Source organism: Pongo pygmaeus, chromosome 5, assembly GCF_028885625.2.
Source record: "Pongo pygmaeus isolate AG05252 chromosome 5, NHGRI_mPonPyg2-v2.0_pri, whole genome shotgun sequence".
NCBI classification, from domain to species: Eukaryota; Metazoa; Chordata; class Mammalia; order Primates; family Hominidae; genus Pongo; species Pongo pygmaeus.
The window spans coordinates 163,712,569-163,736,455 of NC_072378.2; the positions used below are offsets into that span (position 1 = coordinate 163,712,569).

A 23,887-nucleotide genomic window follows, 5' to 3' on the forward strand; every position below is an offset into this window, starting at 1 on the left:
TGACTCTTGAGTTCCAATAAGAGGTGATATCTGGAAGATTAATAAGTACTCAGTTTAAGAAAACGTTGAGTAAGCTTATTCTGCATTCTTGCTCAAAGAGTACAGCAGCAATATATTCTACAATAATAAAGCCAAATAAGTAAAATTATCCCAAGTAAACTAAATTAGAAGGCTTTCCATGAACTAGGCAACTGTTGGAACCAAGCTGGTAGGGGGTTGCTAGATGATTCCAGTACATGCCCAGAATTAGAACACTGATTTAGATTTTTACATTACCCATCCCTCTTGTTTCTTCTGAGCAGCAGTCAGAGATCACTGGTTGGTTTGCAGGAATAAGCACGGTTAGCCTAAATTGCAAAAACAAACTTAAAAACAACTGATGAGACTAGAATCTAATAACAAGTGTACCATAGTTCTTACAACATAACTTTTTTGTTTGCATTTCCCATTTTTACTAAAGACAAATCAGCAAGACAGATTTGCTTTATTATACTTGGCCTGATTATTTGTATAAAGTACAGCAAGAAAAATTATCTTTTACATAAGCTCTTTTTAAATTGGCTTTGATGGAACTCTATTCCATAGAAGAAATCTTAGATAAGACTTTTTTAAAGCTGAGCCCAGCCATGGGTTTGTACCCTCAAATACCTATGAGTTGGGTAAATCCCTTTTTCTGAGGTCCCAAGATAACTTGGAGCTCCTGGACCTGTTAGAAAGTGACACTCTTTACTTGCCACAGGTCAGAAACCTTGTACAGGGACTGTATAATAGGCAAGGTATGAGGCCAGTTTTCCAAACGGCTTTTATTGGCTCTACAAGTCAAGTTTGACTCCTTAAAGGAAAGCAAACTATTCCAGTCAAAGCCTTGGTAAAATAACCAGTTTCTCCAATTGTGTCCTGTTGCAAAAGAAAACAGATTCTTATTGCACCTATGCAAATAACTGTATTGCCATAAATTAAGAATATTCACAAATAGTTTCCAAATTCTGGAGAAATCAGATAGAGAGAAACAAATATGCTCCAGATTTTGTTTACAGGAGTATAGTTTACTTAATTGTTAAAAAGCTGTAAATAGCTCAAAAGTTTTCTTGACTCTGAAGAACAAAACAAAGAATCAGCAGCATTTTAAGCAAAAAGTTAAAAAATATTACTTTAGACTTTCATTAGTTTAGTCCATGCAGTTAACTTCTGTTTGATATTCATGAACATTTCCACTCTCTATGAGAGTTCTGAAAGTTTTTTCCTCTATTCTAAAGTCATAATTTCCAAAGTTATCAGAAACTTACATTCAAGAGCACCTGTCAGAGCCCTATAGCTGATTACAAACCACCTTTGGAAGATGATCAAAATAAGACAATTGTTTGTGGATGACAAAACATGTTAGGACAGCCACAGTCAAAAACACGATTAACAAAGAAATTTGGTTACCTTTGTGGCATACAATAATTCAACACAATTATAATTATTACTGATAATGTACACTAAGTCATATTAGAATTATAGGAGTTTTTTATAATTTTAGAAGACATACCAATAACATATTTATACAAATACAGCCCAAAGAAAACCAAACAATCATTTTGTATTTGACATTGCTTCCTGTGTGACTTTTATACCAAATAAGCCAAATGTCACTGTTGCATTAGTGCATTATTGATGTCAGACTCAATTCTTAGTAAACCTTATAGATAAATATATCCAATCTTACTCAGTTTGACCATAAGGTAAGATTCTTATAAACCTTTTATAACCCTTTACAAATTTTTGTTAAAGAGCAGATCATAAGCAGGTTTTTGCTCTAAGAAAAACCTATTATGCTTTTATTCCAATGTTTAGTTCATGGAAAAACTGAATAATGCCACTTTAATTTTAGTCAATGCAGAATCTCTTACAATTCAGTTTTCACAAAACTTCCATAACTTGCTTAAGCCTTCAGCTTCATCCTAACTTAAAACAATCCATTAACCCTTTAATCTAGGCCAAAAAAATTACATTTCCATGCCTTTTTATAATCTTTTACCAAAAACACAGTTCACTTTTCTTATACACCTTGTATATAGAACTGTGTCTTCAGTAGTCTCAAATACATGTTACACTGTTAACTCTTAGCAGCTTTTACTTTTGATGAAAAACCTGGTTAGTAAGCAACTTTATTTATGTAGTAGATGTGAGGCCTAGGACACAGACAGAAGTGCAGATAAGGTTTGACTCTCTCCAGCATTTAACTTCACATGCCTCAGGCCTTACCTAGAATCTAATGCTCCAAAATAAATGGAACAGTTTTCAAAAGTCAAAGAAACAGTGTATAACCTTAAAGCATTTATTAAACTTAATATCTGATCTGCATAATTTAGATCAAATATTTATAGTTCTGAGGATATTTTTATTTTATGAATAATCTTTAAAACTCTATTTTCCAAAGATTACTTAAGTCACATGAACTAAATAAAAGGCGTTACACTTTTTACTTTACTGACAAAATATTTGATTTAAGTACTTATTATTGAACCAATTAATTAAAGCTCTTTCATTTATAAACATCATACACATAATACATATAAATACATAGAAAGATAAAAGATAGAGGACTCATTTTCCAAGCCAGGAATTGAATCCTGAACCCAGGCCACCGTTGTGAAAAGAGAAAGCATGGCCACATGGTTACAAGGTCAAGCTCCCAAGGACATACAAGACAAGAGGGAAACTTCATCCAGTGTTTTTTCAGGGACCTGTAGCAAAGTTTATAACTGACCAGTTTGCTGGGCCACCTTGAATGGCAGTCTTACAGGTGTCCTAAGCCCATGTCCTATCCCAAGGGACCCCTCATTATGACAGAACAATACAGAAAGACACATAAAGCACACCAGATTGGCTACAGCTTAAGACTAGCCTCACAAATCCTTTTTCCCATTAATCAAAACTTTACAGAGGAGATAAACAGTGATTTTTACCATTCATTCAACCAGTTCGCACAGAGAGAGAAAGAGCGGAAAAGCCCTGCAGCAGGGCGGGACGGCAAGGCGCTCAGGGAAGCCAGAGAAAGACCCACCCATTGCAGCAACATTGAAAAGTTCAGGCGGCTGCTTGTCAGTAGCAAAGGGATCTTTTCCAGCAGTCCCATCAGCTCTCAAGTTTCCCCTTTTAGGGAAGAAAAAGCTCCCCATGTCCCACAATCCTGTACATGCCTAATTCTGTCACTCACAGCTATTAGCAAAGAGCAAAGCAGATTATTCCAAAGAGAATAGCAGTTAACATCCTGTAGTACCAAACCCGTTCTTAGCTGAGAGGGACTTTAATGAGAGGGACTTTACCAAGAGGGCCTCTAAACCCCTAAATCTTAGAAGGCACTCTAACCCTCCTAAATTGGGCTTGTAACCCAAGGTTGTTCAAGCATCCTTGCCTTTTATGAAGAGGGGCCTCTAACCCACTCATTCTTAAGAGAGATTCTAACTCCCCTAAGTTGGGCCTCTAATTCAATCCCATTCTTTACCCGGGTATATGCACCCCACTTACCTGAAGGCCACCAGTCAGTACCACAGTCTCTTTCCTTTGGGTTGGGGGATCTCCTCAGCATCGTCCCTTCTGTGTTCACCAGAAAGACATTACCAGACACCACCACTTACCTAGTTAGCCTTTGGGTCAGGGTTTCTGCACTATAGTCCCTTTGTGGTCGCCAGAAAAATGTTACAGGAAAGGGGTCCTGATCCAGACCCCAAGAGAGGGTTCTTGGACCTCGTGCAAGAAAGAATTCAGAGTGAGTCCACAGTGCAAAGCAAAAGCAAGTTTATTAAGAAAGTAAAGGAATAAAGAATCGCTACTCCATAGACAGAGCAGCTGCGAGGGCTGTTGGTTGCCCATTTTTGTGGTTATTTCTTAATGATATGCTAACAAGGGGTGGATTATTCATGCCTCCCCCTTTCAAACCGTATAGGATAACTTCCTGATGTTGCCATGGTACTTGTAAACTGTCATGGTGCTTGTGGGAGTGTAGCAGTGAGGATGACCAGAGGTCACTCTCGTCGCCGGCTTGGTTTTGGTGGGTTTTAGCCGGCTTCTTTACTGCAGTCTGTTTTATCAACAAGGTGTTTATGACCTGTATCTTGTGCTGACCTCCCATCTCATCCCACGACTTAGAATGCCTTAACTGGGCCGGGCGCAGTGGCTCATGCTTGTAAACTCAGCACTTTGGGAGGCTGTGGCAGGCGGATCACCTAAGGTTAGGAGTTCCAGACCAGCCTGGCCAACATGGCGGAACCCTGTCTCTACTAAAAATACAAAAATTAGGCCGGGCATGGTGGTTCATGCCTATAATCTCAGCACGTTGGGAGGCCAAGGCAGGCAGATCACGAGATCAGGAGATTGAGACCAGCCTGGCCAACATGGTGAAACTCTGTCTCTACTAAAAATACAAAAATTAGCCAGGCGTGGTGGCAGGCACCTGTAATCCAGCTACTTGGGAGGCTGAGGCAGGAGAATCACTTGAACTTGAGAGGCGGAAGTTGCAGTGAGCCAAGATCGTGCCACTGCACTCCAGCCTGGGTGACAGAGTGAGACTCCATGTCAAAAAATAATAATAATACAAAAATGAGCCAGGCATGGTGGTGTGTGCCTGTAATCCTACCTACTTGGGAGGCTAAGGCAGGAGAATCACTTAAACCCGGGAGGTGGAGGTGAGTCGAGATCATGCCATTGCACTCCAGCCTGGGTGACAAGAGCAAGACTCCGTTTAAAAAAAAAAAATTGCTTTAACCGCCTGGGAATGCAGCCCAGTAGGTCTCAGCCTCATTTTACCCAGCTCCTATTCAAGATGGAGTTGCTCTGGTTCAAACGCCTCTGACAGTTACACATTTGCCAGTACACCACTGGGAACAATGAAAGGAAATACTTAGTTTCTACTCTCATTGATGATTTTAACTTTAATAACTTTCGGTATTGCCTTATTTCTAATCAAAATGTAATGGCATGACTAATATTTTAATTTGCTAAGTCAATCTGCTCAGATCTAATGAATTGATCTGCTAAAATTAATTGCTAATGCTAATAGTATGTTGCAAGATTGAAGGTTTAACCACTTGAAGCATGCAAACTTATCTTGTGGATTTTTAAAACTTATTTTATCTCTCTATATGTTAAAACTATATAGACTATCAGAAATTGGCATTAGGGAATTATTTAGCTCTCTCATTTTCCATAGTTCCAGGCCTTATAAAGAGCTGCACTGTGAGTACAGACAGTACTGAATCTGACTCACAGCCGCGTTCTGGAAACTGCTAGGCTGCATATTGTGGATCATAACACATAACCCTGGAATGAGGCCAGATCTAATAAACCTAATAAGCTGCGCCTTGTTTGACACAATTCATGAACTGAAAGTGCAGGAGCCTAAATGAAATCAAAGGCCCCTTTCAGTTGGCAAAGAACAATGAGCCTAAATAAGTTAGGATTGATGAGTGGGCAATTCAATCACCTCCTGCCTTTGGGCGAGTCATTTTACCCTAAATGGGATGCTGGTTCTCACTTGTGAATCAAAAGGGGATTGAAATGAAGGATTTAAAGTCACACAAAATGACTTGTTATCCCAGATGACTAAAGCCAGGAGGTCTGAAACCAACACTTGCTTGATGTGTTTTGCAGAAATTTCCACACACTAAAATAGAGGACACTTGATCCAGACAGGATGGAGTGAATTAACTAAAGAGCAATTTATTTACTTATTCATTTATCCGTCCATCCATCCATCTATCCATCCATCTATCCATCCATCCATCCATCCATCCATCCATCCATCCATCCACCCAGGTCTCTGTGACAGACCCTGAGCCATGCTAAGTTCTGGGCCAGATATAAAGCAGAAATAAAGAAAGACCTAACGAGAGAGGCGAATCGTAAACAAGTGTGTGTGTGCACATGCATGTGTGTACATGTGCCTATATGTGGTGTTGGGAACAAATGCCTCAATGTGCAAAACACTGTAACCCTCTTTGTTGTCTGTAACTGTTCTCTTCTTGCTTTGGAGATTGCATCTCCACTCATGAGATCTGGGAGTGGCAGGAGAGAAGGAAGCATCTGAAGCCCATCTGAGGGTCTCAGGGCTTCACTTCCCTTACTCCCTTCTCTCCCCAGTTGACATCACCTGGGTCTCAGCAGAAGCTTAGTTGGCTTCTGATGCAGAGCAGAGTGTCTGCAATCTGCCTCACGTTGTCCTCTCTTCTCACTCCTACAAATGTTCAGCTGAGCTCCAAGGTCCTCTCACCTGGCCCTTGGCTGTGGGCCTCCTCGTTGTATACATTCTTAAGGTTGCCATGGTTGGAACCTGTCTTTGGTCTGTTCTGTTAGCATTCGTAGCGCCTGCTGACTGTTGCAGGTTTGTAGGTGCTGGCTGACTCCCAAAGCTCGGCTCACACCAGTGCTTCTGAGCTGCATCTGCCATCCTTTCCTTGGCTTTGAGCTGGTCACTGTCAGGCTCTGCTGTGACCTGAAAGTTCCTTGGCCCATGCCCTGAGAAACAAAGTACATCAGGGAACAACTATCCTCTCGCAACATACTCGGGCACCCCAGGATTTCCCTCAGTCCTCTCTGGTTACCTACAGCACACACGCATGTGCACATGCATGCACACACACACAGTTTCCACCCTGGAGGGGAGGGTCTGGGACTGTACTCCTGGCCAGTTGCTCTCCACTCACCCTGTCTCTCCTGCCCCTGCTGCCCCTTCCTGTCTGGGAGGCACTCCCTCCGGCTTCCCTACTCCAACTAGGAAGACAAGGGAAGATTTACTGAACAGGTAAATATTTGGGTACCCACTTAATGATTATTCATGTAATTATAATATACTGCTTCTAATGCTTTTATAGTAAAGTGGCAATAATAATGGTTAACAAGTACCAGGCAGTGTTCTAGATGGTTTACATGAATTAACTAATACATTATTTACCATAAGCAGCTGATGTATGTACTGTTATCATTTCCATTTTAATGAGGAGACTGAGGTGAGTTGCCCAAGATCCTATCACTAATTTGTGGCAGAGGCTAGGGCATGATTTGGACTTAGGCTCCAACATGTACACTCTTAACTACTATTATGTGGAAAGGATGCAGTATGATTTCATAAAGAATAAAAAGATGAACATCAAAATGGAAAAACTGGAGAAGTACTCCAGGCATACAGAAGAGCAGGACACATCTAGCAAATATTTGGTGCATTTGGAACTTAAGATGTGAGGGTGAAATGTTAGAATGTGAAGCTGGAAAGAAAATGGGGACAGATTCTGGAAAACGGAGTACAACACAGTGAAGCGTTGAGGATAGACCCTGCACACAGCCAGTGAAGGGCCTTTGGTAGATGAGTGACATGGACAAAGTATTTTTAGAAGGGAGTGTCTGGCTGCAACCTGAAGTATGAGCCAGAGAGGAGAGAGACTGCTATCCAGAAGTCATTTGAGAACTGGCTCATTGGTTAATTAATTCAACAAATATGAGGTGGCCTCTGTCTCATGAATTGGTATGAAATGTTACAGAGCAAAAAAGAATGGATGGAATATGCCATCCAGGGCTCGCAAGTTAGTGAGGGTGACAGAATATAAACAAATACATAAGCCTAATAAATGCCCTCATAGATCTATACACATCAGGCACTGCTGTTACAGAGGGTTTAATTCTCCCTAGAGAGGACAGGAAGGGCTCCCTGAGCTGGGTGCAAAGGCATATCCCATGGGAATAGGAAACACATAGAACACAGTTACATGATTTTAAGTTTGCAATTCCATAAAATTGTGTGTTTCAGGTGCCTGTTGTACTACTAGTCCTGAATAAAAATGAAATATTTTATGAGTTTGCATATAAGATATCCTAGTTAACTGATATGGTTTGGATCTGTGTCCCCACTCAAATCTCAACTAAAACTGTTATCCCTATGTGTCGAGGGAGGGACCTGGTGGAAGATGATTGGATCATGAGGGTAGTTTACCCTGTGCTGTTCTCATAATAGAGAAGGAGTTCTCACGAGATTTGATGGTTTATTGAGATTTTATGGTTTAAAAGTGGCAGTTTTCCCTGCCAAGTAAGATGTGCCTTGCTCCCCCTTTAGCTTCCACCATGATTGTAAGTTTCCTGAGGCCTTCCCAGTGATGCAGAACTGTGAGTCAATTAAACCTCTTTCCTTCATAAATTACCCAGTCTCAAGTAGTATCTTTATAGCAGTGTGAGAACAAACTAATGCAGAAAATTGGTACCAGCAGAGTGCGTTACTGCTATAAAGATAACCTGAAAATATGGAAGTGACTTTGGAACTGGGAAACAGGCAGAGGTTCAAACAGTTTGGAGGACTCAGAAGAAGACAGGAAAATGTGGGAAAGTTTGGAACTTCCTAGAGACTTGTTGAATGGTTTTGACCAAAATGCTGATAGTGATATGGACAATGAAGTCCAGGCTGAGGTGGTCACAGATGGAGATGAAGAATTTATTGGGAACTGAAGCAAAGGTCACTCTTGCTATGCTTTAGCAGAGAGACTGGCAGCATTTTGCCCCTGCCCTTGAGATCTGTGGAACTTTGAACTTGAGAGAGATGATTTAGGGCATCTAGCAGAAGAAATTTCTAAGCAGCAAAGCATTCAAGATGTGCCCTGGCTTTTTCTGAAAGCATTCAGTTATACGTGTTCACAAAGAGATGGTTTGAAATTGGAACTTATGTTTAAAAGGGAATCAGAGCAAAAAAGTTTGGAAAATTTGCAGCCTGACCATGTAGTAGAAAAGAACAACCCATTTTCTGGTGAGGAACTCAAGCTGGCTGCAGAAATGTGCATAAGTAATGAGATGCCAAATGTTGATAGCAAAGACAACGGAGAAAATGTCTCCAGGACATGTTGGAGATCTTCATGGCAGCCCTTCCCATCACAGGCCTTGAGGTCTAGGAGGGAAAAATAGTTTCGTGGGCTGGGCCTAGGGCCCCACTGCTCTGAGCAGCCCCAGGATATGGCATCCTGCATCCCAGCTACTTCAGCTCCGGCTGTGGCTAAAAGGTGACAAGGTACAGATCAGGCCATTGCCTCAAAGTGTGCGAGCCCCAAGCATTGGCAGTTTCCACAAGGTTTTGGGCCTGCAGGTGCACAGAAGACAAGAGTTGAGGTTTGGGAGCCTCTGCCTAGATTTCAGAGGCTGTATGGAAACATCTGGATGTCCAGGCAGAAGTCTGCTGCAAGGGCAGAGCCCTCATGGAGAATTTCTGCTAAGGCAGTGCAGAAGGGAAATGTGGTGTTGGAACCCCCATACAGAGTCCCCACTGGGGCACTGCCCAGTGGAGTTGTGAGGAGAGGGCCACTGTTCTCCAGGCACCAGAAAAATAGATCAACTGACAGCTTGTGCCATGTGCCTGGAAAAGCCACAGCCATTCAAGGCCAGCCCATGAAAGCAGATGCAGGAAGTGTACCCTGCAGAGCCACAGGGGTGAAGCTGCGTAAGACCATGGGAGCCCACCTCTTTCATCAGCATGCCCTGGATGTAAAACATGGAGTCAAAGGAGATTTTGGAGCTTTAAAATTTAATGACTGCCCAGCCAGTTTTCAGACTTGCATGGGGCCTGTGGCTTCTTTGTTTTGGCTAATTTCTCCTATTTGGAATGGGAACATTTACCCAATGCCTGTACCCCCATTGTATCTTGAAAGTAGCTAAGTTGTTTTTGATCTTACGGGCTCATAGGTGGAAGGTACTTGCCTTTTTTCAGATGAGACTTTGGCCTTGGACTTTTGAGTTAATGCTGGAATTTAGTTAAGACTTTAGGGGACTGTTGATAAGGCATCATTAGTTTTGAAATGTGAAAAGGACATGAGATTTGGGAGGGGCCAGGGGCAGAATAATATGGTTTGACTCTGTGTCCTCACCCAAATCTTATCTCAAATTATAATCCCCATACGTCAGCCGGGCATGGTGGCTCATGCCTGTAATCCCAGCACTTTGGGAGGCCAAGGCAGGTGGATCACGCGGTCAGGAGATCGAGACCATCCCAGCTATCATGGTGAAACCCCGTCTCTACTAAAAATACAAAAAATTAGCTGGGCGTGGTGGCAGGTGCCTGTAGTCCCAGCTACTTGGGAGGCTGAGGCAGGAGAATGGTGTGAACCCAGGAGGCGGAGCTTGCAGTGAGCTGAGATCGCGCCACTGCACTCCAGCCTGGGTAACAGAGCGAGACTCTGTCTCAAAAAAAATAAAAATAAAAAATAATCCCCATACGTCGAGGGAGGGACCTGGTGGGAGGTGATTGGATCATGGGACCCGTTTCTCCCATGCTGTTCTCATGATAATGAGGGAGTTCTCATGAGATTTGATGGTTTAAAAGCGCAGTTTCCTCTGCACTCTCTCTCTCCGGCCACAATGTAAGGCACGCCTTGCTTCCCCTTAGCCTTCTGCCATGATTGCAAGTTTCCTGAGTCCTCCCCAGTCATGTGGAACTGTGAGTCAATTAAACCTCTTTCCTTCATAAATTACCCAGTCTCAAGTAGTATTTTATAGCAGTGTAAGAATGGACTAATGCATTGACCATGTTCATTGTGCAATGAAATGGGTATTCAGCAACCATATACTTGAGTATTTTATTAACTCCCAAATGAAGACAGAATAATCCACATATTCAGCAGCTTGATTAAGACTCATAGGAGGCAGGTGATTTTAAGTAGCAAATCAAGCACTGCCCCTGTCTTCTCAGACATGCAAACATATTCTGTTTTGTTTTGTTTTGTTTGAGATGGAGTTTTTCTTTTGTTGCCCAGGCTCAAGTGCAATGGCATGATCTCAGCTCACTGCAACCTCCGCCTCCTGGGTTCAAGTGATTCTCCTGCCTCAGCCTCCTGAGTAGCTGGGATAACGGGCATGCACCACCACGCCTGGCTAATTTTGTATTTTAGTAGAGATGGGGTTTCTCCATGTTGGTCAGGCTGGTCTCAAACTCCTGACGTCAGGTGATCCGCCCACCTCAGCCTCCCAAAATGCTGGGATTACAGGCATGAGCCATGCACCTGGCCACACATATTGCAGCTGGAATGTGGTGGCATAGCAGTCTCTATGTAAATGGCCATGCAAGGTCACAACAAAGGGCAACAGGGCACAAAGTCCAGAGAGCCAGGAGCAAGGGGAATTGATGATGCTAGAAATTTAGAGCTGGAAAGAGCAGAAAAGAGCATCCCAAACAGAGATGCTTGGTCTTCAGCAGTCATGGAGGAGTCAGGGTTCACCGTGAGAAGAGAGACACCATTTCCACAAATTGTCTAATGAGAATCCGGAGAATGACCCTCTCATTCTCTGTGGGTTTGAATTTTCTCTGTAGGCTTCAATGAGTTAAAGAAAATACTCTTCAAACTACATACTAAGAAGTTCAGTCTTTCTTATGGTAAATAAAGAAAACCTAGTAACTTTTTAAAACTCTGCTTTATTATTATGACTTGAGATGTTTGTTTCTAAAATTACAACCCAGTGGACTTGCTGTACATTTTTCTATGTCATTGGTATACAATCTAAAATGTCTAAATAACTTGATTGTAAATACTGTGTTTGCTGTAAAAAAAAAAAAAGAAAAGAAAAAAAAGACACACTTAGATGAGTGGCCTACGGGTAAACTATGAAAGCAGAGATTCTACTACACAGATAATAATTTTTCATTAAAAACTTGTCAAGATTTAGTTGATAAATGTGATTATCAATAAATTTTACATCCTGTTGTTTAATCAGCTTATATATGTATCTACAGTCTTTGCATAAACATGGACTTGTCTGTACCCAAAATGCATTTAGAAGTACATTATTGTAATACAAAAGAAGTTTCCAGTCTTTTATGTTCTCATCCCCTAGATTTATTATTATACCCAAACCCAAAAAGATGGTGTCATTTTCTGGAAACGTACTCTGACCTATTTTGAAGTCCCCTGAATGGCTGGCAGACATTGCTCCATGCCCAGTTTCAACCTGCAAGCTCTCTGGGCTGTGTGTGCCGTGTCCTTCACGAATGACTTCTGTTCTTCAATCACTTTAAACAAAATGACAGGAGCACCAAAAGAGTTTAAGAAAGAAAATGTTGGCATACAAAAAGAGTTTTTTTCTATACAAAGTAAAATTTAAAGAATATAGTGGGCCAGGCACAGTGGCTCACGCCTGTAAACCCAGCACTTTGGGATGCTGGCAGGGGCAGATCATTTTGAGGTCAGGAGTTTGAGACCAACCTGGCCAACATGACAAAACCCCAATTTTACCAAAAATACAAAAACTAGGTGGGCATGGTGGTGGGCCTGTAGTCAACTACTTGGGGGGCTGAGGCAGGAGAATTGCTTGACCCCAGGAGGCGGAGCTTGCAGTGAGCCGAGATTGCACCACTGCACTCCAGCCTGGGGGACAGAGCAAGACTCCATCTAAAAAAAAAAAAAAAAATCATCAGTTCGAGACTATAGCAGAAGTTCAAGTATGAAGCCACAGGGGCCTGAATGGTGGTGTTGACCTATAAGGCAGGCTGAAAATGACAGAAGAAGGAGTTATATGTGAGGAAATAATGGAAGAATACTTTCCAGAACTGGCTGATGAACTGAACATGGAGAATAACACGATGGAATATGTGTTTCGGCTAGGTTTCCAGCATTTGGGACAGTAAAACGACATGGACATTGTCGGAATCAGAGAGCTTGTGCAGAGGCCAGGATTACAGGCCATAAGTTCAGTTTGAGATGCAGATTATGAGGCCTCTAGGTGGATGTGCCCGAAGATTTAAGATACACGTTCTGGGTTTTGGAAGAGAGTCAGAAGTGGCGAGGCACAATGCAGAGTTATTTGGATAAAGATCATAGGTAGCATGAGCGTGTAAAGCAAGGAGGTCCTTGAGGGAAACTTTGAGGGCTGTCCTCAGTTAGAGAACAGGAAGAGGAAGACCTGGGAGTCAGGGAGCAACAGGAAGAGGAAGACCTGGGAGTCAGGGAGCTCAGAGAACCACGCAAGATAACAGGGTGTTGATGAGCTTTGCATTAATTAAAAATAAGGGTTGGATGTTCAGCTTGCCTATAATATGGGAAACAGATGACTTTTTTTTTTTTTTGAGACAGGGTCTCACTCTGTCACCCAGGCTGGAGTGCAGTGGCACGATCACGGTTCACTACAGCCTTGGCTCCTGGGTTCATGCGATCCTCCCACCTCAGCCTGCTGAGTAGCTAGGATCACAGGTGCATATCACCAGGCCCGTCTGATTTTTAAATTTTTTTGTAGAGAAGCGTTCTCCCTGTTTCCCAGGCTGGTTTCTAATTCCTGGGCTCAAGCAATCCTCCTGCCTTGGCCTTCCAAAGTGTTGGAATTACAGACATGGATCATAGCACCTGGCTGATAATTATTAAAACTACAAAAACCTGATAGAGTATATGCAATCAGGTCCATAAACTGTGGAACACAAGTTGTGATGCTAGTTGTTTAGTGTCAATATAAAAATTCTTAAAAAATGTGATGGAAGTATTTACAAAGGAACTTGAACTAGCTTATGAAGACAGACTTATCATCGTCACTTACAAAGACCACGCTCCTCTCTCACAAATACTCTAGTCCCGCGGGCTACAAGTGTGCTGGCAAACCCTCAGGTCGGTGAGTCCTGCTCTTTTTGAGTTCGCCTGGAAAGCAACACGGAGAGAGTGGGTGTCATGAGCAGGTGAGGAGCCCTGGGAAGACCCTATTGTTAAAAATGTCATCATGGATTTATCTATTAAGGTTTTTATTTCATTTCTTTTTAGAAACAAAATACCTTTTGGAACATTTCGGCTTACAAGCTGTTTGTATCTTGCAGTATAACTATAATTAGATAATCTGGTTGCTCCTCTCCAATGAATGAAAGAATTCAGCTGTTTAACTGGGTAAAGTGAAAAGAAAGGAGAGGGAATTTTGGTGCCTGGAGTATCTCAAGGAGGTAGGCGTGGAGGGAGCAGCCGTTGTGAAGGTTTTGGGGAGATGCCAGCAACTCTGCTGCCCATCTTTTGGTGTGTGTAGGGAAGGTGCCAAGGTGTGTTGTGGGTTCTCAGGAAGGGGGAGGTACCTGGAGGGTGGCAAGGGCACTGGCTCAGGTCTTCTCTCCTCTGTGGCCAGCAGAGGAGCACAAGGGAGCCACCCAGCCCCTCTGGGCTTCTGCCTTCTCACCTGTAGATAGGGCAACAACCACACCCACCTCACAGGAATAGAGAAAGCTAGGAACAGTGCCTGGGTAACAGGAGGGAATCAATGAATGTAAGCCATGAACAACTGCAAAGAAACCCTTGTTTTTTCTATTATTTGAGTTACCTGCCTCATCCTCCCATTCTCCTGCCTTAGCCTCCCAAGTAGCTGGGATTACAGGCGCCCGCCGCCACTCCCGGCTAATTTTTTATGTTTTTAGTAGAGACAAGTTTCACCATGTTGGCCAGGATGGTCTTGATCTCCTGACCTCGTGATCCACCCACCTCGGCCTCCCAAAGTGCTGGGATTACAGGTGTGAGCTACTGCGACCGGCTTTTTTTTTTTTTTTGAGATGGAGTCTTGCTCTGTCCCCCAGGCTGGAGTACAGTGGCATGATCTCTGGTCACTGCAACCTCTACCTCCCAGGTTCAAGCGATTCTCCTGCCTCAGCCTCCCGAGTAGCTGGGACTACAGGCATGCGCTACCACGCCTTTTTGTATTTTTAGTAGAGATGGGGTTTCACCATGTTGGCCAGGATGGTCTCGATCTCTTGACCTCATGATCCACCCGCCTCAGCCTCCCAAAGTGCTGGGATTACAGGCGTGAGGCACCACGCCCGGCCCAAACTAATGATTCTACCCCAAGATATTCACGCCTGTACGTTGATCTTCCCAGGTCAGCCTGCACTTCAGACTATACTTACCAAATGGTTATTCAATCATCTCTATTTCCCTTGTTGCCTAAAGTGTCCAATCCAGACTCAGCCTGCAGAGAGAGCTCCCTCCTGGCTCCCTGATATCACCTGCCAGTTCATTCCAACTCAGGCCACCTGAACCCTAACGAGCCACTGTATCTTGACTATCCTGTGCTCCCCTCTGTGCCATCACTCAGGGGGTATCCTCTGCCCAGAACGCTCACCCCTCCTCATCTCACAGGGCTCATCAAAGTCCCCCCATCCCAGTGAAATGTTTTCCTGACTCCAGCCCATAATGATCTCTCCTTTCTCTTAACCAGAGCTTTTTTCCACGTAGCCTTGGTATGTACCCTTCATTCGGTACTTAATCACTTGAAATCTTACTTAACTTTTTGTGATTGTATGATTGTCCTCTTCAGAGAATAGAAAGGGAATTAAGATCATTTAGCACATGCTAAATGGTATCATTTCATCCTTATAATAACCCCAAGAATTAGGTATCATTTTGCAAATGATGAACTAATGCCCAGAGGAGCTCTGTTACATTTCCACCCGTCACAGCATTTGAAAACTGATGGATTTCACCACGTACCAGTGATGGCTTTGAACCCAGGGGTGCCTGATTCCACACCCAGGCTGCTCTCCACAAAGAGAGAGTGTCATTGATTCATTCTTTCGACAAGCTGATCATACTAAAATATGAATCCAAGGAAATAAGTTGTATTTCTCTAACACGCTTTCGTTTTTTTTTCCTACCCACTAACTAGCCCCATCTCTCCCTAACATTCAGCACAATGCTATAACTATTGTAGCTATTCAGTATATATATTTTTTGCTTTAGCGAAATTTGATTAAGAAATATAAAGCATCCTCAGTATAAAGAGTTTTAACAAATTGGAACAAATCTCTGCAAAATATATACATAGCAAAATTATATGCTGATGTAAGAGACAATAGTGCCACTATCATAACAATTTCTTCTTAAAATTGCTTCCTGGCATTAACTACACCTGAAATAATCCTTTCCTGACCTATTTAATTCTACTTATTTGGTCAAGTGTATTAAAATTTGCAGTACATTATCTTATTCAAGGAGAGTTTTTGTAAAATAGGGCCATGTTTTACAATTAATACCAGTGGTGAAAGCCGCAAATAATCTGTTTCTAACAGTCTCAATTTCTAGAACTCTGCCAAGACTTTTCAGGCCTGTCATATATTTCTTGCTTCATTATTTATGAACACCTGTTATCCTAAAGTACAGTTATTCTCCCTCTACCTCTGACCAAAGTATACTATTTTTAGCATTATACAGATACGTGATCAAGGAAAGAGAAGCTTTGACAATGTATTTCAATATGTATTTCACTCCTTCTTATCTCCATATGGTTAAAATAGATGCAGTTTTTAGAGTTTTAGGAAATTCCTTTAACTTTATGACAAGAGATTGAGTGGGAATGTTCGAAGCTATGAAACAAGGGATTATTTCTTTCTTATTTATTACACTTGAAATTATCATTCTTTGACTGTTACCAACGGGAACATACAATTCCTGGATAATAAAGGTTAAGTGTGCATAAATTTGAGATCTGCTTACAACTGACCTTTAGCTGTCTTTTAGCCTTTTTGACAGAAACTTAAAATAAGGTTATTCCATAAAATAATTTGATTCTCCATTCTCAAATCCAGATTTGTTACTCAGTAATTAATATCTTCCAGCTAGACAGAGCCATCAGCATTTGTAGTAAAACAGCCAGCCAGAGAGATGATGATTAATTTGGGCAGAATCATCACCCATCTAAATTTCGGTCTACCCAACCATAAGCAAAATCAATATATGCATTTATTCATAAAAGATTATTTCTGTCTTCTCTTTATATTTGTCAATGATCTTTTGTAATTGTCTCCATAAGGTCTTACATATTGATTGTTAATTTTATTACCTTAAAGTGTTTGTTTTACTTCATCTCTTGCTATTGTGAACTTTTAAAAAATATTTTCAAAGTAGTTTTTAATCGTGTGTGGAAATGCTATTATTTTTAGTGCATTGATTTTTTTATGCAACAATTTTTTTACAGAGCTTTTATTAACTGAGCATGTCTATAGACTCTCAGGGTGTGCTATGTAGACAGCCATGTCATCCTCAAATATGAACAGTTTTGTTTTTTCCTTTCCAATCTTTGCATGTACTTTTCTTGTCTTACCACATTAGCTAGAACCTCCAGCGTAGGGCTGAATAAAAATAATAACTGTCTTCTCATCTCCTTTCTAACAAAAATGAGAATAATCCTAAAGTTCACCACGAAGTATGGGATCTGCTACAGGTTTCTGCTAAGTGTCTTTATTTTTTAGTGAAGAAATTTTATCAGAAGTTTTATCTGTATCTATTAAAATTATCTTATTTGTCTTCCTTTAATCTAAAAATGTAAACATGGTGTTAAAAAATTCTGGCATTTCTGTGATACGGCCTATTTGGCCATCATTCAATGTGCCTATTTGTTTGGATTTCAGTGAGATTGAACTCTGTGGTTTCAGTATTAAGGTTATGTTGGCCTCAGTGAGACTGAACTCTGTGGTTTTCGTATTAAGGTTATGTTGGCCTCAGACAGTCAGCTGGGTAGCTTTTCCTCTTTTCTATTCTTAAAAAGAGTCAGTACAAAGGGGAACTTTTCTACTATTTGGAGGTTAAGTAATTTCATTGGGATTCAATTCTTAATGTGTTGTTCTTTCTATAATGGTTTTCTCTTTGATCGCTGAGTGATTTTAAAGTGTTCTTACATTTCCAAATATATGGGGTTATTAAAAGTTTGGCTATCTTTTAGTTAATGATTTGTCATTTTATTTAACTTTCTGCAGAAAACGTGACATATATGACATAGATATTTTGGAATTTCTTAAGACTTGCTTTGTGGCTTAGTGCTTATTCAGTTTTCCAAAATAGTCCTTATATGCTTGCAAAGAATGTGTTTTATCTAATTGTTGAATGCAAGGTTCTATGTAGGTCCATTGAGTCAAACTTACATGTAAAATTTATGTCTGAACTTTATATGAAAAAGTAAACAAATTATGGTAATAATAATAATAAACCTAGAAGAGTAATGTAAAGGGACCAGCCTACCAAATATTAAAATCATTTAAACAGTCATGATAATCAGATCAAAATGGTACTGTTCACAAATAAGGAAGACAGGCCAGTGAAACAGAATAGAAAGTCAAGAAATAGAAATTTATAATAAGGTGAAATCTCCAATCACTGGAGAACTAGTCAATAAGTACAATAGGACAACTGGATATGACCTAAAAAAAATCCACAGTTGGAAACTTACCTTACATTTTACACCAGGAAAAGTTACAAATAGACTAATGATTTAAATGTAAAGAAAATAAATCATAAAAGTATGAGAATAAACCATTATGAATGTTCCTTTCTGATTGTTTCTATTCTTTATGCTACAAAATGGGGGAAATATTTCTAATGACGACTGAAAAATCAGCATCTATGAAACATTAATGAATTCAAAAACATTTTAAAATTGTCATGGCAAAAGAAAAAATTGAAACTCCTGTCACACTCAAGACTAATTTCCCTAATATAAAAGAACTCTTAAAATAGGCCAATGCCTCAGTAGAGAAAAAATGGCAAAAGATATGAAAATACAATTCTCGGAAAAGGATATACAAATGACTTTCAAAAATAGCTTTAAAAGGTAATTATTCTCACAGTAAGAGAAATAAAACAACCCTGAAATACCATTTTTAACTATAATATTGTTAAAAATCAAACTTTGATAGCATTCTCTTTGGACAGACATTAGAAAAACAGGTAGTCATTTATTTTTTATAGAAATGTAATTTGGTACCATCTTCTGTGAAGCACGACTTGGCAATATGTATCAAAATGACCAATATGTATACCCATTGATAAAACAGTTCCTCTTCCAGGAATTTATCCTACAAGATACTTTTTTTTTTAACTTCATCTTTATTTTCCACCTCTCATTGTCATTATATTTTGAGTGTTCACCTTATAAACTAATTCAGAACTGAAGGACATTTTCCCTTTTATGATAATCTCTTATAATAAGAATTTAATTCACAAACACTTTTTATTATTACTTACCTATTTGGATCTATTCTATGTAAGTTTTTCTCTCCATATTTTTTCCTGGGAACAGGAGGATGTCTAACCAGCCTTCAAGATAAAGCTGATACAGTTTTTTTCATTCCCTCTTCTCTATTCTCTTGGAAGTTCATTTTGTTTTTCAGAATAGGTATTCTTAAACTTTAATATGCTTAATTATTTGATAAGTCTAAAGGGTATCAATAACTTTATCCTCATCTCTTTCAAGGCAGAGATATTACCTTTGACCCAGATTACCTTCGTCTCATCTTCCTTGCTATTCCTTTCTAGTATCTTAGCCCCGCTTTGTAAATCCGCCATATTGATGATTTAAAAAAACTCGTAATAGTCACTGCTTATTTAGTCTTAATTCATTCAACAATTTATCTACTATTAGCTCTTTCATCTCATCTTTTTGTCCTGTGTTCAACTTACTTTTTAATAAATTTTATCCTTTAGTAAAGTTGATGATCCAGGGGTTAAAAAAATACCCGTCAGTCTTAATCAAATACATTTGATTTCTCTTTATTTTTGAAGGATGATTTTACTAAGTTGTATTGTAGATGAATAATTTTTGTTCTTTGAGCATGTTGAACATTTTTTACCCTTTTCTCTGACCTCTATTTTATTAATGAGAAATGTAATTTCCATCTAATTTGGATCTTTTATTGTAAACTGTCTTTTGTTTCTAGTTGCTTTTAATCTTTTCCTTGACTTTGGAGTTTCATAGTGTTTCTGAAAAGTGTCTAGATCTGCATTTTCCCTCTGAATATTTACATCTTTCTTAATTATGAAAAATTCCCAGTCATTATTGCTTCAAATATTGCCTTTCCCCATGATCTGTCCTTTCCTCTGGAGCTCCTGTGAGTGACTCGAAGGAGCATCCCGGGTCTTGGGACTCCCTGCGATCTTTTTCCATTGCTTTACCTCCCTGTGCTGCCTCTGCATTCATCTTCCAGCTCCGTGATCCAGATCTCTAATTCTCTTTTCATTTGTGGTGAATTTATTGTTCAACCTAGCTACCGAATTTTTAAGTTAATGATACTATATTTTTTCTAAAAGTTACATTTTTTAAGTGAAATATTTTTCCATGTTAAGTATTTTTAAATTATTTATCTTGAGATTTTATTCTTCTGTTTCCAGTTGTTACCTCCAGAGCTCATGTTCATGCTCATTGGTCTGTTGAGTCTTCTTTTTGATGACTGCATTGCCACAGTGGTGGATAATTTTTCATTGTGAGCTCATCTATATTAAGGGTTGCGTTTTCTGTGAGTCCCATGTACGAGATTATGCAAGTGTTCACGTTTTCACATTTGCTTTTGCCTGGGCCCCAAGGGTTTCCTTTTCATTATCTGAGACTAATGCTTTCCCTTAATTTCTGGGCTTTTGATTTCCTAGGTTTCCATTTCTCAGAGGAGGTTTGTCCCACTGAGAGCTTTGTCAAACACCGGGCTCTCTTTCTGTTTCCACAAATGGATTTGAAGAGATTTTTCCAGTTTCTTTTTCACATGTGAAGCAGCCCTTCATGTGTCCTGGTTGTATGCGCGAGTCTCGGGTTAGTTCCCTTCTCTCACAAAATGCTCTGTTTTTCTGAAGACATTAAAACCTTATTCCTAGTTTTGTGACCTAATCTGATACTTCCTAATCTGATACTCCTGGCATCACCTGGAACTCACTTCTGCAACTGGATTTCGTTTTTATCTCTAGCATCTGAGGATTTCCTGAGCTCAGCTTTGCATTGGGCATATTTTGTTTTTTAAGTCTGTAGCAGTTGATGGATCCATTTCAGTCTTGTCTGCCATCTTGCCTGAAATTTGCTTCATTTCTGCCCTTAAGAGCATTTTTCATGTTAAAAAGTCTTAATTTTAGCATTAAGAATCTCATGTGCCATATCACATGATTTTAGTTGTATATTCAGTACCATTGAAAAATATAAGGTGAGAAATTATTTTTAGTTATTCATCACAACTGCTTTCACACATATTTGAAAAATAATAGTACATCTACTTATAAAATATATATATTTTCTGTAGACAGTGATTAGTGCCTATCTAATTTGTAAGACCTCTTGCAATAACTCAATAGCTGCCTCAAGGGTTGAGAAACACTGTTAAGTCTTTATTTTAGAAACGTCACAATAAGTCCAAAGGAGGTCATAATATATTAATAGATAATTATACTTTTTCAGATTAATTTGTGTTTCTGAGCAAGATCCTTGGTAATTATAACAGCAGTCATAAGAACAGATATTTTCGATGAAATTTTAATTGCTAATAGAAGCAAGGATATGGAAAGCATAAGAGTAAGTCTCTGATTTGAGTTTTTTTCATGAAAGTCATTAACCTCTGATATGGTTTGGCTTGGTGCCCCCACCCAAATCTCATCTCGAATTGTAAACCCCACATGTCGAGGGAGGAACCTGCTGGGAAGTGATTGGATCATTGGAGTGGTTTCCCCCATGCTGTTCTTCTGATAGTGAGTGAATTCTCCTTGGCCTTCCACCATGATTATAAGTTTCCTGAGGCCTCCCCAGCCATGCAGAAATGTGAGTCAATTAAACCTCTTTCATTTATAAATTACCCAGCCTCAGATGTTTCTTTATAGTAGTGTGAAAACGGACTACTACAACCTCACTGTGTTTCTGATGTTTCAGTCTAGTATTACTGCCGTACACATTTGTTATGGGGATAAATATTTGACAGGCTAGGTCAAGTCAGAATTTTGTTGCTGCTCACCAAAGGTCATTGTAAGATTTAAAGGTCACATAGTAGGTACTATGTGATCTTTAAAAAGTTATAAAACATGAATTTTAAAGATATAGTTTATGAGTAAAAACGCTTCATGTTTCTGGAGCTAATATCAATCAATGTAGTCATTAATCCAGGTATTAACATATAATTTTAACTGATATGTCTAAAACATTCCTTGTTCTGTGTCCCTCTGCAAGAAATTTTCTTTTAATTTTGGATTTCTTAAACTTTAAAGAAAGATTCCTAAATTTGAAAACTACTATTTTATGGTAAATAAACTAGTTATCCTAAGAATGAAAAATTTACTGAAATTCCTTAACTGAAATAAGGTTTGTTGTCACATAAACCTTAAAAATGACTAATTGTGAATCTAAATTAACAAAAGGAGCCAGCAATTGAGAAGAACTCTTAGGAATAGCAGTCACAGTGTGACAAACACACACATACATATAGATAAGGGATTTCCTCATTTGTCTTTCCTTCAAATTTTGGCTTTAATCTTAAATTATTCTCAATATCTTTTTTAAAATAAGGACCTCTTATTGTTATTTATACGGACAGATTTTAATATGTTTGCATTTGATGATATTGTAAAAAACAGAACTGTTGCCAAAGTTTTAAAAGTAAAGGGAATTTTTTAAATGTACAACTATTAGATATCAATTTTAAAACTACAAAAACTCAGAATAGCCAATTAAACCCTAACTGATTTCTAGTGAAATGAGGGAAAACACAAGCATCCGGAAGCCTATCTTGTCTATTATAATAGTCATAAAATTCCTGAAATGTAAATAATCACTGCAATGCTAATAAGTGAAAAATAGTATTTTATTTACAGAATACATAAAGTTGTAGAATACATAAATTTATAGAAACTTACATACTCCTTCACCTACAGAGTCAATGTTTAACAGCCAATCCTCGGTGCAGCTGCCCTCCCTCTAGCCTAGGCACAGCCACTCATCATCTGGTCATTATTCCTTAGCAGGGCAGCCCTCTCAAGGAAGTTAACACAGGGCAGATTCAAAAGGTCAGAATTAAAATTCAATGCATGCCTACTGAATACCTACCTATTGTGTGCCCAGCACTCTTCTAGGCAATGACAAGTTCCCTAAAAAAAAGAACTTAAGAAACTGTAATGAATAAATGATGAGGCTACAAAAAAATCAAACAGCGTGATAGACAATAGTAGGACGGCCTCACAGAACTGAAATTGAGATGAAAGGACTTGCCAGTGAGAGGTCTGGAGAGGAGAACGGTGTGCAATGGACTGAATCGTGCCCCACCGCTCCCCTCCAGTTCATTATGTTGAAGGGTAAATCCCAGTGTGACCGTATTTGGAGATGGGCCTGTATGGAGATAATAAACGTTAAGTGAGATCATAATGATGGGGCCTTAACCCAATAGGACTATTGTCTTTATAAGAAGAGAAAGACAGACCAGCCATCTCTCCGCATGCACACAGAGGAAAGGCCCTGTGAGGACATTTTGAGAAGGTGACTGTCTACAAGCCAGGAAGCGATCTCTCCCTCCACAGAACTCGACTGTGCTGACACCCTGATCTCCAACTTCCAGCCTCCAGAACTGTGGGAAAATACATGTCTGTTTTTCAAGCCACCTTGTCCATGGTATATTGTTATTGCAGCCTAGGCTAAGACGGTGCATTCGAAGAGTCCCTAAGGAGGAACTGCTGCGGGACTTTTCCTTAGTTCAGCTGAAGACAAGGGTTTTTGTCCCATGGCCACGAAAATTCATGCTCACAGACAATTTGAATTTGAATAAGACAGGGCTTTGTTGGGTGAAAAAGGAAGAAAAGGGGGAAACAGGGACTCTCGCTAAGCCACAGTCCCTGCTAGGGTGCTTCCCACCGGCCATCTGCATCCCCGTTGGACGCTTCCCACCGGCCATTCGCATCCCAGTTTCCACACAGGAAGAGGAGGGGCCAGGCTACTCCCTGCGGCAAATGGTGTGAGCTTGTGTGGCTCCTCCCAGTGGACAGGCCAGATGGGAGGGTGGAGCTTCTCCAAGGACCGCATCCCCCGCGGCTGTCTCAGAACCAGCGAGGTCAGGCCAGGCCAGGGATTGGAGGGAGGGAATTAGGGTGACCTTCCAGTGTTGGGGGTACAACTTCACCAGGTCAACTGTGCTGTGCTGAGGAGAACAGAAAGG

The 23,887-nt window shown here is 40.1% G+C and overlaps 1 protein-coding gene across 5 annotated transcripts in view; it reads left to right on the forward strand.

Moving 5' to 3' along the window:
• The window catches only part of PACRG (parkin coregulated), a 590,797-nt gene that overhangs the window by 299,704 nt on the left and 267,206 nt on the right, over positions 1-23,887 (forward strand). The window lies entirely within an intron of this gene.